This window comes from Xyrauchen texanus, chromosome 30 (genome assembly GCF_025860055.1).
Source record: "Xyrauchen texanus isolate HMW12.3.18 chromosome 30, RBS_HiC_50CHRs, whole genome shotgun sequence".
NCBI lineage: Eukaryota > Metazoa > Chordata > Actinopteri > Cypriniformes > Catostomidae > Xyrauchen > Xyrauchen texanus.
Window position 1 is genome coordinate 41,313,237 of NC_068305.1, and position 13,904 is coordinate 41,327,140.

Sequence of the window (13,904 nt, forward strand, 5' to 3'; positions counted from 1 at the left end):
TTATTATTATTATATGTAAAATAAACAATACTAAATTTTTTTAAAATAATGTATGCATTATTGTAAAAATGACATTTTATAATAATATAAAATAAACTAATAAATTATGATGTTATTATTATAAACAGCTATTTAAAAAGTTAAAATAAGTATTTTATTATTATTATTATTATTATTATTATTATTATATATTATTATTAAATAAACAATAATAGTAGTTTAACAATAAATAGTTATAATAGTAATAATAATAATATAAGTAAATATTTTATGAAACAAATTATAATATAAAAATTATTATTAGAATAAGTTATTATTATTCAAAGTTAACATTATCAGTTGTTTATAAATACTCTTTGTACAATATAAAATATATTATTATTTTATAATTAAAATAATAATATGTATTATTGTAATATGTAAAAATAAATATAATGTTTTTATTATTATTATTACTATTAAATAAAATAAACAATAATATAATTGTTTGTAAATATGGTTTGTGTAACTGTAAATATATTTTAATATAATAAATAGTTATAATAGTAATAATAATTAAATACATATTTTTTTTAAATTATTATTAAAATAATGTATTATTATTATTATTATTAAAGTTAACAATATCAGTTGTTTATAAATACTCTTTGTATAATTGTAAATACATATATTTTACAATATCAAATATATTATAATTTTTATAATTAAAATAAGCTATTGTTATTTTTATTGTTGTTATTATTATTATTATTATTATTATTATTATTATTATTAATAATAAATAAAATATACAGTAGTATAATTGTATGTAAATACTTTTTGTATTATTAAAATAATTTAGATTTACTATAAAATAAACCGTTTATAAATGATAAATGTATCAATTCTTTTATTGATTAATTCTCTCATGGTTTTGGCATCTAAAAGCAACTCGACTTCAGCTACAATATCAGCTTTAGAGTTTAAACAGGATTACGACACATAAATGTATCAATTCTGTCATTAAATCACCAATTCAATCCAAAAGCCATTTTCCATTGACCTACTTTATAAATGATTTATAGATCCATAAAGACTTTAGCACATTCAATTCAGCGATGAGTTCAGCAGCTGCCGCCTCTCTGAGGCCTTCAAGCCATTTACCTTTTTACTTTCTCCTAATTTCTTTTTGACCAATGATAAAGCAATCTGCATGAAACTTGTGTGCCGCATTAGTGATATTAAATATGCGAGATAAACGACTATTGCGTCAACATCATTAACTTACAATGAACAATACTTAATGCATTTCAACACATACTAATGCATATGTATATGTTAACATCAGTTAATGCATTATAAACTAATATGAATGCATAATAAATGTACAACTGTATTCTTTTAATTAACAAATAACTGCACAACTCAAACTGCACGCTTATTAATTAACATATTGTAACTTGAAAAAGGGTGGTCGAAACGGTTAATAAATAATCTTGCATGTTTAATTAGTGCAGTTATATTTTGTCATAACATGCACGTCTGAATTTAAGATGTGCATTTACTCTTGAAAGGAACAAATGAACACAAACCAAGAGAACTAGAGAACTTAGAGATGCTCTAAAAATTATTGTAATTCTATTGTAAATTCGTGAAAACTTTACTAATGATAACAAATGAACTTGTTGTGAAGTGTTACCAATTTTTAATTTTAGTGACCAAAAAAACGACCAAAAATTCCATTTCTGTAAATGTCAGGCCGGGGACCCTCCGGCATTACGTACCCCACCCCCCCTTTCCCTGGGGAGGGGCGTGCCTTCCGCCCCGTCTGCCGGCAGGTCATCCCCGTCTACCTGGATGAGGGAGGGGACAAGGGGAGGGAAACCCCAAAAAAATAAGTGTGGCACCTACATGCCGTAACGCCGATCGTGCCAAATTAACAAAACATTTTAAAACAGAGGGAAAGTCCAACACGGAGCAGCAGTGGAAGAGAGTGGGAGAAAACACTTACTCACCGATTGTCCAATACGCCGTAACTTGGTCCTCGGCCACTCGTCCACCCTCTAACGGATGACAGCCGTGCCTCCCCGGACGGATCGGAGGCAGTCCTCGACCCCTGGCGGACGGAACGCACCACCGCGTTTTTGGTGGACGGTAGGGGTCTCCCTGGCAGCGGTAACCACTCCAGGCGGTTGGTTGGGAGCCCCTCCTCCCCTTGCGGTCGGCGGCCATTCCTCCGCTTCCAGCAAATGGCTGCGGCTGCTCCTTTGGGGTGGATGGTACATTTACATTTACATTTACATGTATGCATTTGGCAGACGCTTGTATCCAAAGTCACTTACAGTGCACTTATTACAGGGACAATCCCCCCGGAGCAACCTGGAGTTAAGTGCCTTACTCAAGGACACAATGGTGGTGGCTGTGGGGATCGAACCAGCAACCTTCTGATTACCAGATTTCCAGTTATGTGCTTTAGACCACCACACCACCACATGGTAGCGCCGAGAACTCCATAACAGCGCATTCCTCCTCCTTCCCGGATTGAGAACCGGCTTGACAATATAATAGTTTAATATAAAACTGAACCAAAAAGACAAACCCACACACACACACACACACACACACACACACACACACACACACACACACACACACGACGTTGTGTTTCCATGTTTTATTGGGACTTTCCATAGACATAATGGTTTTTATACTGTACAAACTTTATATTCTATCCCATGACCCTAACCCTATCCCTAAACCTAACCCTCACAGAAAACTTTCTGCATTTTTACATTTTCAAAAAACATAATTTAGTATGATTTATAAGCTGTTTTCCTCATGGGGACCGACAAAATGTCCCCACAAGGTCAAAAATCTCAGGTTTTACTATCCTTATGGGGACATTTGGTCCCCACAAAGTGATAAATACACGCTCACACACACACACACACACACACACACACACACACACACACACACACACACACACTCACACACACACACACACACACACACACACACACACACACACACACACACACACTCACACACACACACACACACACACACACACACACACACACACACACACACACACACACACACACACACACAGGTGTCGGACAGCTGCCTGTAAGTCTCTCTCTCTCTCTCGCACTGCCATCTCCAGTCGGCAGTTATCCCTCTCTGAGGCTTGATTAGCCTGATTAGGGGCCGGGTGTGCGGAATCATGACCCCGTCCTCCGCCCCGCCACAATAAGTTACTGTAAGAAAAATGAACAAACAAATGAGTTTTTCTTTAATTATTATAAACTCCTTAGTTTATGGAGAGCTACAAAGCAACGTTTGGTCCCAAACTCTGTTACTCTATTCTGGATTTTGAATACTGTTTGATGTTGATTTAATGTTAATTGCTGGACGTTTTCAAACACGCCCACAAATACTGGTAACAGTATTAATCTTCTATAAAATGCACCTAAAATAATCTATGAGCTATTATCATTTATTATTATGATTTTCTCTGGCTGCTGTTAGTCTCTATAAGTATTCCTGACTGCAGCTGAACATCTGGATGCTTCAGTCTCTATTATGCACATGCCGGGTCTCCGGGGTGACACTGAGTGAGTGTTTCCGGGCAATGCAATGACATACAGCAGCTTGCCTGGTTCACTGCTTGCGGGTGAAGTCTCCATTCTGGACACAGTAAATCCACTCCTTTTGGCCGGGACAAGTGTGCACTGCTCCACACAATCCGTTTCTGTGTTAGGATGAGCGGTCGAGTCGGGCATGTAAGAGCCACACATCTGGTCCAATGGTGGCATCCAGTAGATTGGTGAAGGTTTCTGCACGTTGGAGTATTCGGGCACGTGTGTTTGTGGCGTCTTTGGTTTAGTTTAGACCGAATCTGACTCAAAACATCTAAATTGAGCATACATTATTTATTGAGCATCTCAAATAAAACATCTTTAGTTCAACAGATTATTCCTGCATCAAATGTAGTAAAAAAGAGGCTTAAAGAAGCTCATGAATAAACATGAGCTGTGTTTAATTATTACCCCAATTTGAGAAACGCTGACAGGAAGTTAATCTGCAGAGGAGAGGATTATGAAATTACACCTGCAAGATCAGAAGCTGCGGTGATGCGCGTGTGTATGTATGTGCATGTATAAGTATGTATGTGTGTGTGTATGTACGTGTGTGTGTGTGTACGTGTGTATGTTCGTGCATGTGTGTGTGTGTGTGCGTGTGTACGTGCATGTTTAAGTATGTATATGTGTGTATGTACGTGTGTGTGTGTGTACGTGTGTATGTTCGTGCATGTGTGTGTGTGTGTGCGTGTGTGTACGTGCATGTTTAAGTATGCATGTGTGTGTATGTACGTGTGTGTGTGTATGTGTGTGTACATGTGTGTGTGTGTGAGTGTGTGTGTGTGTGTGTGTGTGTGTGTGTGTGTGTGTGTGTGTGTGTGTGTGTGTAGGAGGGCATTTTGGACCGTTTAACCAAGTTTAGGGTCTCTATGATTTCCGGTCTCTGACACCCAGACACTTTAAATGAAACAAGAAGACTTTTTTAAAAGAATAAAGTCAGTACAAACTACAACTACAGAAGAGTTTCAGCATCCCTTATGTCATGCTCCAGAGCTTTGCAGATGTACATTTCTAAAATCCAAACACTTGATAATGTGTGGAATATTCTTCCTAATAGTGTGTGTTTGGACAACGTGCATTTCAAGTCTCAACATCATCGTTTGCACTTCAGACCTATGTGTTGCTGGACATGTGTAGCTTTACACCATGTGACCCACATTGAGTCCAATGTGTCCAATGTAACAATAGAGCCACAGTGAGACCCCCATATCTCTGAGATTGTATCATAAAGGGCATCAAAAATGAAGATACAAAAGAGAAAGTTTGTATGAAACCAGAATATAAAAGCTTATAATACTTCTTGCATTAAAATACTCAGTTTGATCGAACACATGACATTTGATATCAACAACAAAAGATATAGGAAGTGTTTTCTGCTTCTTGGTTATTCCATATCAGAATAAACCAGATTATAGACACTTCCACGGATGATTTATTTATGTACTGTCTTCTAAAGAAAGATAAACATAAGTGATGTTGAAGGCAAACACTATTAAATGACATGGATCAGTATTTACGGAGTAATCCATTATTTGTCAATGATTTTGCAGCAAATCTACAGGTTAAATAAATCATGTTAGAGGTGTCAGCATCATTATTTTATTTGTGCACAGAGATCGTGAGGTCTGTTACTAAAATCAGTCGACGTCAGCACCTCTTGTTGCATTATACGTCAATGGAGTCCAAAAATGGGGAAAATCACTTCTTTTTGTTGTTTGTCCAAAGTTGGAGCGCCTATAACTCCCGAAGCATTAAAGATATCTTAATGTCCTTTCAGATTCAGGCTCAGAACAAACTTTCCATTTTACATCTTCGTTTTTAAGGTCCTATATGGTTCAATCCCAGAGATATGGGGCTCTCAATGTGGCGCCATCTGTACATTTTCAAAGCGTCACATGGTGAGAATGTTTCCCCAATAGTAACAAAAACAAAACGCAATTTTGGAGACAGAATGGCGCCTGTTTATTGAGCTCTTCCCAAATGAGATTTAACAAGTGCATCATTACTTATATTTGAAAAGATTCATCAAAAAAACAAAAAAAGACACTAAAAAGCTGTTGACAAAATAGGCCATTATTGAGGTTGTCATTATTGTAATTGATTAAATCAATTATTCAGGACCAGCTTGTGTTCAGTCTTTTATTGTCATGTAGATGCCCTACACACCCGTTTATCCATAAATGCCAGTGCCAGAAGAATGCCATCTGAGCCCTGCAACAGATGGCATTGCCCCCACAGTGCCCCCACTGAACATCGAGTCAGTCTGAGATTATATTAAGAGACAGAAGAACAGGGAGCCCTGCAGCAGATGGCATTGCCCCCACAGTGCCCCACTGAACATCGAGTCAGTCTGAGATATATATTATTATATATATAATTTTTTTGCATATCCCAACTAAGCTGGGGTCATTGCACGGGGTCACCCATGACATGGTGCCCCTGGAGCAGATAGGGTCACGGGCCTTGCCCAAGGGCACAACAATGGCATCTTGGCAGTGCCCAGAGCTGTAACCGCTGAGACACACAAAAGTGGGGCAATTCTGTTATCTCATTAGTAGCTGGACTTCTGTCATCTGTGGTTTAATATTAGGAACGCATCGTCTAAATGAAACCAGAGCTGATAGGAGACGTAACTGTGACACAGAACAACAGTCTGTCAGTGACATTTCATATTTAATTGACTGCAATCGTCTTTTCTTGTCCGTTCGCTCGTATTAACAGAGACATCAGCGCGGTATGTTCTGTTTAACCTGTCAGCACGCAAAGCACAATCACGCTGTCATTAACAGGCGCTGTAAACTTCACACTCCTGCCGAAATGTCAATGCTGTTACCTGTGAGAAACTGAACCCGTCTCCAATTACACAGATAACAACAGTCTTGGCTTCATATGACAACCAGCAGTTAATCACTGTCGGAATAGTGGACCACTAAACATACGGCACTCTTAAAGGTCGAGGTTTAGTCATTCATCAAATCATTTTTCTTCAAGCGTGGCCTGCTGTCAACATAAGGCTTGAAACTCTGAAATAAAGAAGTCATTTTAGTTGTTCTACAGCAAATGAATGAAACAGATGAACTGAGTGAGATTATTCAGCCGCTATGCTACAGAATAGTGATGTCCAGATGATGTCACTTCCTGTGTGTCACAAATGATATTCCCTAGATTTGATGTGCGTTCAAGTGATATTAGTTGGAACGAATGTACGCTCGGAGCCGTGCATTAGGCGTGTAATTGATGCGTGTGGCAGGGCGGAGGGCGGAGGGAGGGTCGTGATCATACACACCCGGTCCCGTATCAGGCTAATCAAGCCTCCGAGAGGGATAAAGGCCGACTGGGGAGGATTGTGCAGGAGAGAGAGATCGTTAACGGACATGTCCGTCATGTGTGTGTTTGTGTCCTTGTTTTTAGTTTCTCATCAAACTATTATTTATATCGTCATGCCGGTTCTCGCCGCCTCCTTTCCATTGATCCCTTTACACTGGTGCCGGAAACCCGGGAAGGAGGAGGGATACGCCGTAGTAGAGTTCTCGCCACTACCGTCCACCCCAACGGAGCAGCCGCGGCTATCTGCCGAGGGACGAGGAGCCCAGCCGCCAGAAAGAGGACGATGGCCGCCGACCGCGAGGGGAGAAGGGGCTCCTAACCGACCGCCTGGAGCGGTCAGGGCCGCTGCCAGGGGCGGAGGAGACCCCTTCTGTTCCCCGAGAACGCGGTGGGGCGTTCCGTCAGACAGGGGCGGAGGAGTCACCTACCAGTTACGCAGAGTGCAACCTGTAGCGTTACAAGTGGACGGCTCTGTAATCCAGTTTCAATCAAAATTAAAAAATTTGGGAGTAATTTTTTATTCTAATTTAACATTCGATCTTCACGTATGTAATACTGTTAGAGTTTCTTTTTTTCATCTCAGAAATATATCCAGATTACGGCCCATGCTGTCCTTTCCTGTATCTGAAAAATTAATTAATACTCTGGTTTTTTCTAGAATTGATTATTGCAATGCCTTGTTAGCAGGAGCATCAAAATCAATTCTGAATAAACTTCAGTTGGTACAAAACTCTGCCGCGACGTATTCTGACTAGGACAAGACAAAGAGATCATATAAAACCCATTTTAGAGATCTTGCATTGGTTACCTGTTAAATTTCGTGTTGATTTTAAGATTCTGATGTTGACGCATAAGGCATTGAATGGACTCGCCCCTCAATATATCGCCGAGCTTTTAAAGCCCTATATCCCAACACGTAATCTTCGCTCTGCTGATGCCGGTCTTTTGCAAGTTCCGTAACGAGCTAAAAACAATGGGTGATAGGGCATTCTCCTCAGTCGCCCCAAAGTTATGGAACTCCTTGCCTTCCGAAATCAGATCTGCACCATCTTTGAAAAGTTTTAAAACATCACTTAAAACTCATTATTTTACGGAAGCATTTGGGTAAAGGTAATATTGGTGGTTGTCAATGAGATGTATCTTATGGTCTTAATCTGTCTTGATATTTATTTATAATTTGTTTTTAGGTTTGTAATCCTGTGTGAAATATTTTGTATTGTGTGATCATGCCTTTTTATGTGTTTTTTATATATATATATATTTTTTTTTTTTAATTCTTTATTTTTTTTTATTTTTTATTTATTTTTTATTTTTTTTAATTTTGCTATGTAAAGCGCTCTGAGAATTAACTTTTAAAAGCGCTATACAAAATAAAGTTATTATTATTATTATTATTACCAGCCGCTGAAAATCAGCGGGGTATGAGACCGCCGACAGCGAGCGGGGAGGGGCTCGCTGCCAACCGCCTGGAGCGGGAGAACCACTGCCAGGGGCGGGGGAGACCCCTTCTGTTCCCCGAGAATGCGGCGGGGCGTTCTGTCCACCAGGGGCTGGAGGACTGCCTCTGATCCGCATCTGCAAAATGCATAAATGTAAATCATTCTCGTGCCGCCGCATGTAATGATGGGAAATGCAGTTTTGTTGCACACACCTGTCGCCTCATTTACGAGGATCAGCCCCACCCTGCTTTTGTATTGAACAGGAAGTTATTGCCCCTATTTCGCCATTGCAAAGCCTTTCTATCAAACGCCCCTTAGAAGTTAAGCCACAGCCCGTGTATTGTTTTTGGCCACACCCCTATAGCTCTGGGAGGGGTGATTACTGCTTTTGGAAAAGGTCATGAGGCATCAGTGTATTACTCCCTGCTAATTCAGAGTCTGGGGGATGGAGCTTGAACTTTTATCAAGAGGTTATGGGAGAAAGAGTGGACGGGGGTGTGTGTGCTCGGATTCTAAGTCTGTATCTAGAGATGCAAAGGTTCTCCTTATGCAATTTAAGATTTGACACAGATTCTGTTGGACCCCCTCTAGATTGTCTAGGCTTGGTCTTAAAGACACACCCACCTGCTGGCACTGCCAATCAGAAGATGGAGATGCAACCCATGTTTATTTGGGGGGTGTGTTTAGATCCTTTGTTAAGACGGTTCATAGTTTTGTGTGTGTGTGTGTATCGGGCACTGAAATGTCATTGTGCCCCAGACTCTGTATTTCATTAATACGGGGGATAAATGCATGAAGATTTGAGTCCTGGCCGGTGTTTTGGTAGGCTGACAGGTCATCCTCATGGGATGGAAATCAGCTGGAGTGTGCTCGTTTCGTGAGTGGAGGTGGAGACGGGCAGGGTGGCGGGATTTGAGGAGTTGGCACATAGAAAGCTGGGCAACATAGATTTGTTCAACTGGAAATGGGGGCAGCTATTCAGCCTTTTTGGAAGGCTCTCGGGGAGGGGCATCGGAGGGAGACTTCTTGTTTTGAATGTGTGTGTTGCAAACTTTTTGGAGGGTTTTTTACATTTCGAAATATTTTCTGCTTGTTTGTATGTCATTGTCAGTTGGCATTTAACCACTGGGGTGTCTGTTTGTGTCGGGCGGGGGGGTGGGGGGTTCATGTTTGGGTTAGGAGCTTTGTCACGAGGGGGGAGGCATGACTGGGACTCTTAGAGCGGGAAATGAGGGTCAGAGGTGCAGCGTTGCATACACATCAAACGAGTGCATGAGGTTTATACTGGTGCTTAATGGTTTTATATGAGCGTGGCTTGAACTCAAGAGTAGCTCAAACTCTAAATTAATTATATCCAATAGACTGCAGAGTTAACGAAGGCCAAGACGGTCTCACGAAAATCCGTAATACAATACCAGAGAGAAACCGCAAGAAATCAAGCTTGAACAAATGAACCAACAAACAACGGTACGACTAGTTATCCTAAATATAACCGTCACCCGGACGACAGGAAACATCAGGACACGCGAAGCCAATTACAGGTAGGATGCCTGTATTTTATTATAGTTAATTATTTAGTTTGTTTACATTTCTGCATTTGGCAGACGCTTTTATCCAAAGTGACTTACAGAGCACTTATTACAGGGACAATCCCCCCGGAGCAACCTGGAGTTAAGTGTCTTACTCAAGGACACAATGGTGGTGACTGTGGGGATCGAACCAGCAACCTTCTGATTACCAGATTACCAGTTATGTGCACTTATTACAGGGACAATCCCCCCCGGAGCAACCTGGAGTTAAGTGTCTTACTCAAGGACACAATGGTGGTGACTGTGGGGATCGAACCAGCAACCTTCTGAGTACCAATGTATTATACAGAGCACTTATTACAGGGACAATCCCCCCGGAGCAACCTGGAGTTAAGTGTCTTACTCAAGGACACAATGGTGGTGACTGTGGGGATCTAACCAGCAACCTTCTGATTACCAGATTACCAGTTATGTGCACTTATTACAGGGACAATCCCCCCCGGAGCAACCTGGAGTTAAGTGTCTTACTCAAGGACACAATGGTGGTGACTGTGGGGATCAAACCAGCAACCTTCTGAGTACCAATGTATTATACAGAGCACTTATTACAGGGACAATCCCCGGAGCAACCTGGAGTTAAGTGTCTTACTCAAGGACACAATGGTGGTGACTGTGGGGATCAAACCAGCAACCTTCTGAGTACCAATGTATTATACAGAGCACTTATTACAGGGACAATCCCCCCGGAGCAACCTGGAGTTAAGTGTCTTACTCAAGGACACAATGGTGGTGACTGTGGGGATCAAACCAGCAACCTTCTGAGTACCAATGTATTATACAGAGCACTTATTACAGGGACAATCCCCCCGGAGCAACCTGGAGTTAAGTGTCTTACTCAAGGACACAATGGTGGTGACTGTGGGGATCTAACCAGCAACCTTCTGATTACCAGTTACGTGCTTTAGAGCACTACGCCACCACCACTCCACGTTTGACGATGATGTCAATGTCCGGATATAAAAAAAAAAAAAATTTTAACTACATTAAATAAATCAAACTTAAAATATTCCAAATTTGATGGATTTTTTTTTATAGAAATTGAAATGCGTACATTTTTGAGAGCACATATTTGAGTCAAGTCGTACAATATTTTACGATTTCTCAATTTCGTTTTTATTATTACGAATTGTCATGACTCTATATTGACGAAGGCACAGAACGGCTATTTACTAATAATTCAAAAGAAAGATTTTTTAATGTGGAACACCCAATTCCCAAAGCGCTCCGAGTCCTCGTGGTGGCGTAGCGACTCAATCCGGGTGGCAGAGGACGAATCTCAGTTGCCTCCGCGTCTGAGACCGTCAATCCGCGCATCTTATCACGTGACTTGTTGAGCACGTTACCGTGGAGACGTAGCGCGTGTGGAGGCTTCACGCTATTCTCCGCGGCATCCACACACAACTCACCACACGCCCCACCGAGAGCGAGAACCACATTATAGCAACCACGAGGAGGTTACCCCATGTGACTACCCTCCCTAGCAACCGGCACAATTTGGTTGCTAAGGAGACCTGACTGGAGTCACTCAGCACGCCCTGGATTCAAACTAGCAACTCCAGGTGTGATAGTCAGCGTCAATACTCGCTGAGATACATTCAGCGCATGATGTTGTAGAATATAAACACAAGCTGCTGGTCTGCGGATCTTTGAGTTGAGAGACAGAACGCTAAACGTGTTTTTTTTTTACAAGTCTGCTTCAACTATCAGGAGGGCATTTGGGTTTCGTGATCTGTTTGCTTTAATTAGCACCAGATACTTTCTCTGCATTTTTATTGTTGTTGTGAGCACAAAGTTTGATTCTCGACACAAGAAGTTTCCAGCGACAAGCAATTAGTCTGTCCTCACTAAACCAAAAAAAGCTGAAGCCTGTCAGAACGAATTTTATGCTTAAGTGACCGCCCACTTTTTCCCTTTCCTCTTCTCTATAGGGACAGTCGGCAAGGAGGCCCCGCCCATTCCTAGGGGAAAGCAAATCCCTGTTGCCATAGTGACGCATGCATTCCAATGAGGTAAACACACGATAGATTTGGTTATTTTAACAACAAAAAACATGACGTAAATCTGTTGTGCACTTTTTTGCCAAAAAAACCCCCCCAGAACTGTTAAAGAGACAGTACACACAAAAATGAAAATTTCCTCATCATTTACTCACCCTCATGCCATCCCAGATGTGTTTGACTTTCTTTTTTCTGCAGAACACAAAATATTTTTTGATGGCTCTATAGGTCCATACAATATAAGAGAATGTTGCTTAGAAGCTCCAAAAAGCCCATAAAGGCAGCATAAAAGCAATCAATAAGACTCCAGTGGTTTAATCCATGTCTTCTGAAGTGATATGATAGGTGTGTGTGAGAAACAGATCAATATTTAAGTCATTTTTGACTATAAATTCTCCTCCCTGCCCAGTAGGTGGCGATATGCACGAATAATTCAAATCACCAAAAACAAAAGACGAGGGACAATCTCCCCGGTTCAACCTGGAGTTAAGTGTCTTACTCAAGGACACAATGGTGGTGACTGTGGGGATCGAACCAGCAACCTTCTGAGTACCAATGTATTATACAGAGCACTTATTATTAACAAAAGACGAATTTGAAAGTGAAAGTGAAAGTGGAGATTTATAGTGATAAAAGACTTTAATACAGTATGTAATTGTTTCTCACACCTATCATATCACTTCTGATGACATGGATTCTTATAGACTACTTTTATGCTGCTTTTATGGGCTTTTTGGAACTTCTGAGTTCTGGTTACCATTCACTTGCATTATATGGACCCACAGAGCTGAGATATTCTGCTTAACCTGGATTTGTGTTCTGCAGAAGAAAGAAAGACACACATCTGGGATGGCATGAGGGTGAGTAAATGATGAGAGAATTTTCATTTTTGGGTGTACTGTCCCTTTAAGAGATTATAAGTTATTAAACCATGTGTTACCTTTTGTCTCAGAATCTACAGACTGGTGGGTCCCGCTGATAAATCAAGGCACATGAATCTCCTCGGCGTGTAAATGTACATTAATGCCAGTGTGTCCTTAAACAGATACTGATGAATAATCTCGTCTAAGCGACCGTGTGATGCATGAGCTTTGAAATGACTTCCTGTTGTCTGAGGGGAAGAATACGCGATATCACGACTTTGATGACACGACTGAGTCTGCAGATTCATTTTATAGATTCACATTTCCACTCAGCAGGTATTTAAAGTGAAAAGTCGTCCTGGTGGATTGGGCGGGCGAGCTGCAAAATAACAGAACCTGCACAACATCGTTAGGAAGAAAAGAGGGAGAATTATTGCAATGTAAATGAGGTATCGGCCCTTAAAGTAATAACATCACAGTATAAGAGAGTCAGAGTGCTTGTCAGAGAAGTGTCTGGTTAGCCCAAGGGCATCGCAGCCGGGGGGGACGTGGGTCACAGGTGAGTTTCATGACAACACGGCTCCGTTCATTTCTACAAAGCTGCTTTCAACAATGCTCATGTGTTCATCAGCATCTGAATGAATAATCTACAGACGAGGAACACACAAACGAGAGATATTTATCGGCATATCGTTCTTGATTGGCAGCATTACATGAAATGCACTGCAGAAAATAAACAAAGGACAATCCTTCTTTAAGCACACATTGTAAGTGGAGTTTATATCATTACATATTAAGTTATTCATTTTACATTATGTATGCAAGGTAATAGTTTAATGGGATGTTTACGATAATTTAAGCAGATTACTAGATCTGTGTTAAATATGTAAAGCTATTTTTAATATCAGCTCCTGTTTTTACCTCCATGTTGGTGCAAGGCACGGTGCCATGCTAAATAGGGAGCAAGGGAGCATCATATAGCTCTCTATAACTGTTCTGAGACCAGTGCAGACAGACGGCACACTGGAGGTTAAGTCATGCACTAAATAGGGAGCAAGGGAGC

The 13,904-nt window shown here is 40.7% G+C and overlaps 1 long non-coding RNA gene across 1 annotated transcript in view; it reads right to left on the reverse strand.

Annotated features, from left to right (window-relative positions):
* Positions 1-10,182: 10,182 nt before the first annotated feature.
* Positions 10,183-13,904, reverse strand: part of LOC127623651 (uncharacterized) — a 119,100-nt gene continuing 115,378 nt past the window's right edge. Inside the window, exons 3-4 of the long non-coding RNA XR_007968082.1 lie at positions 10,552-10,797; positions 10,183-10,305 (exon numbers count right to left, since the gene is read on the reverse strand). This is a non-coding gene — a long non-coding RNA (uncharacterized LOC127623651). The remainder of the gene's footprint in view (positions 10,306-10,551; positions 10,798-13,904) is intronic.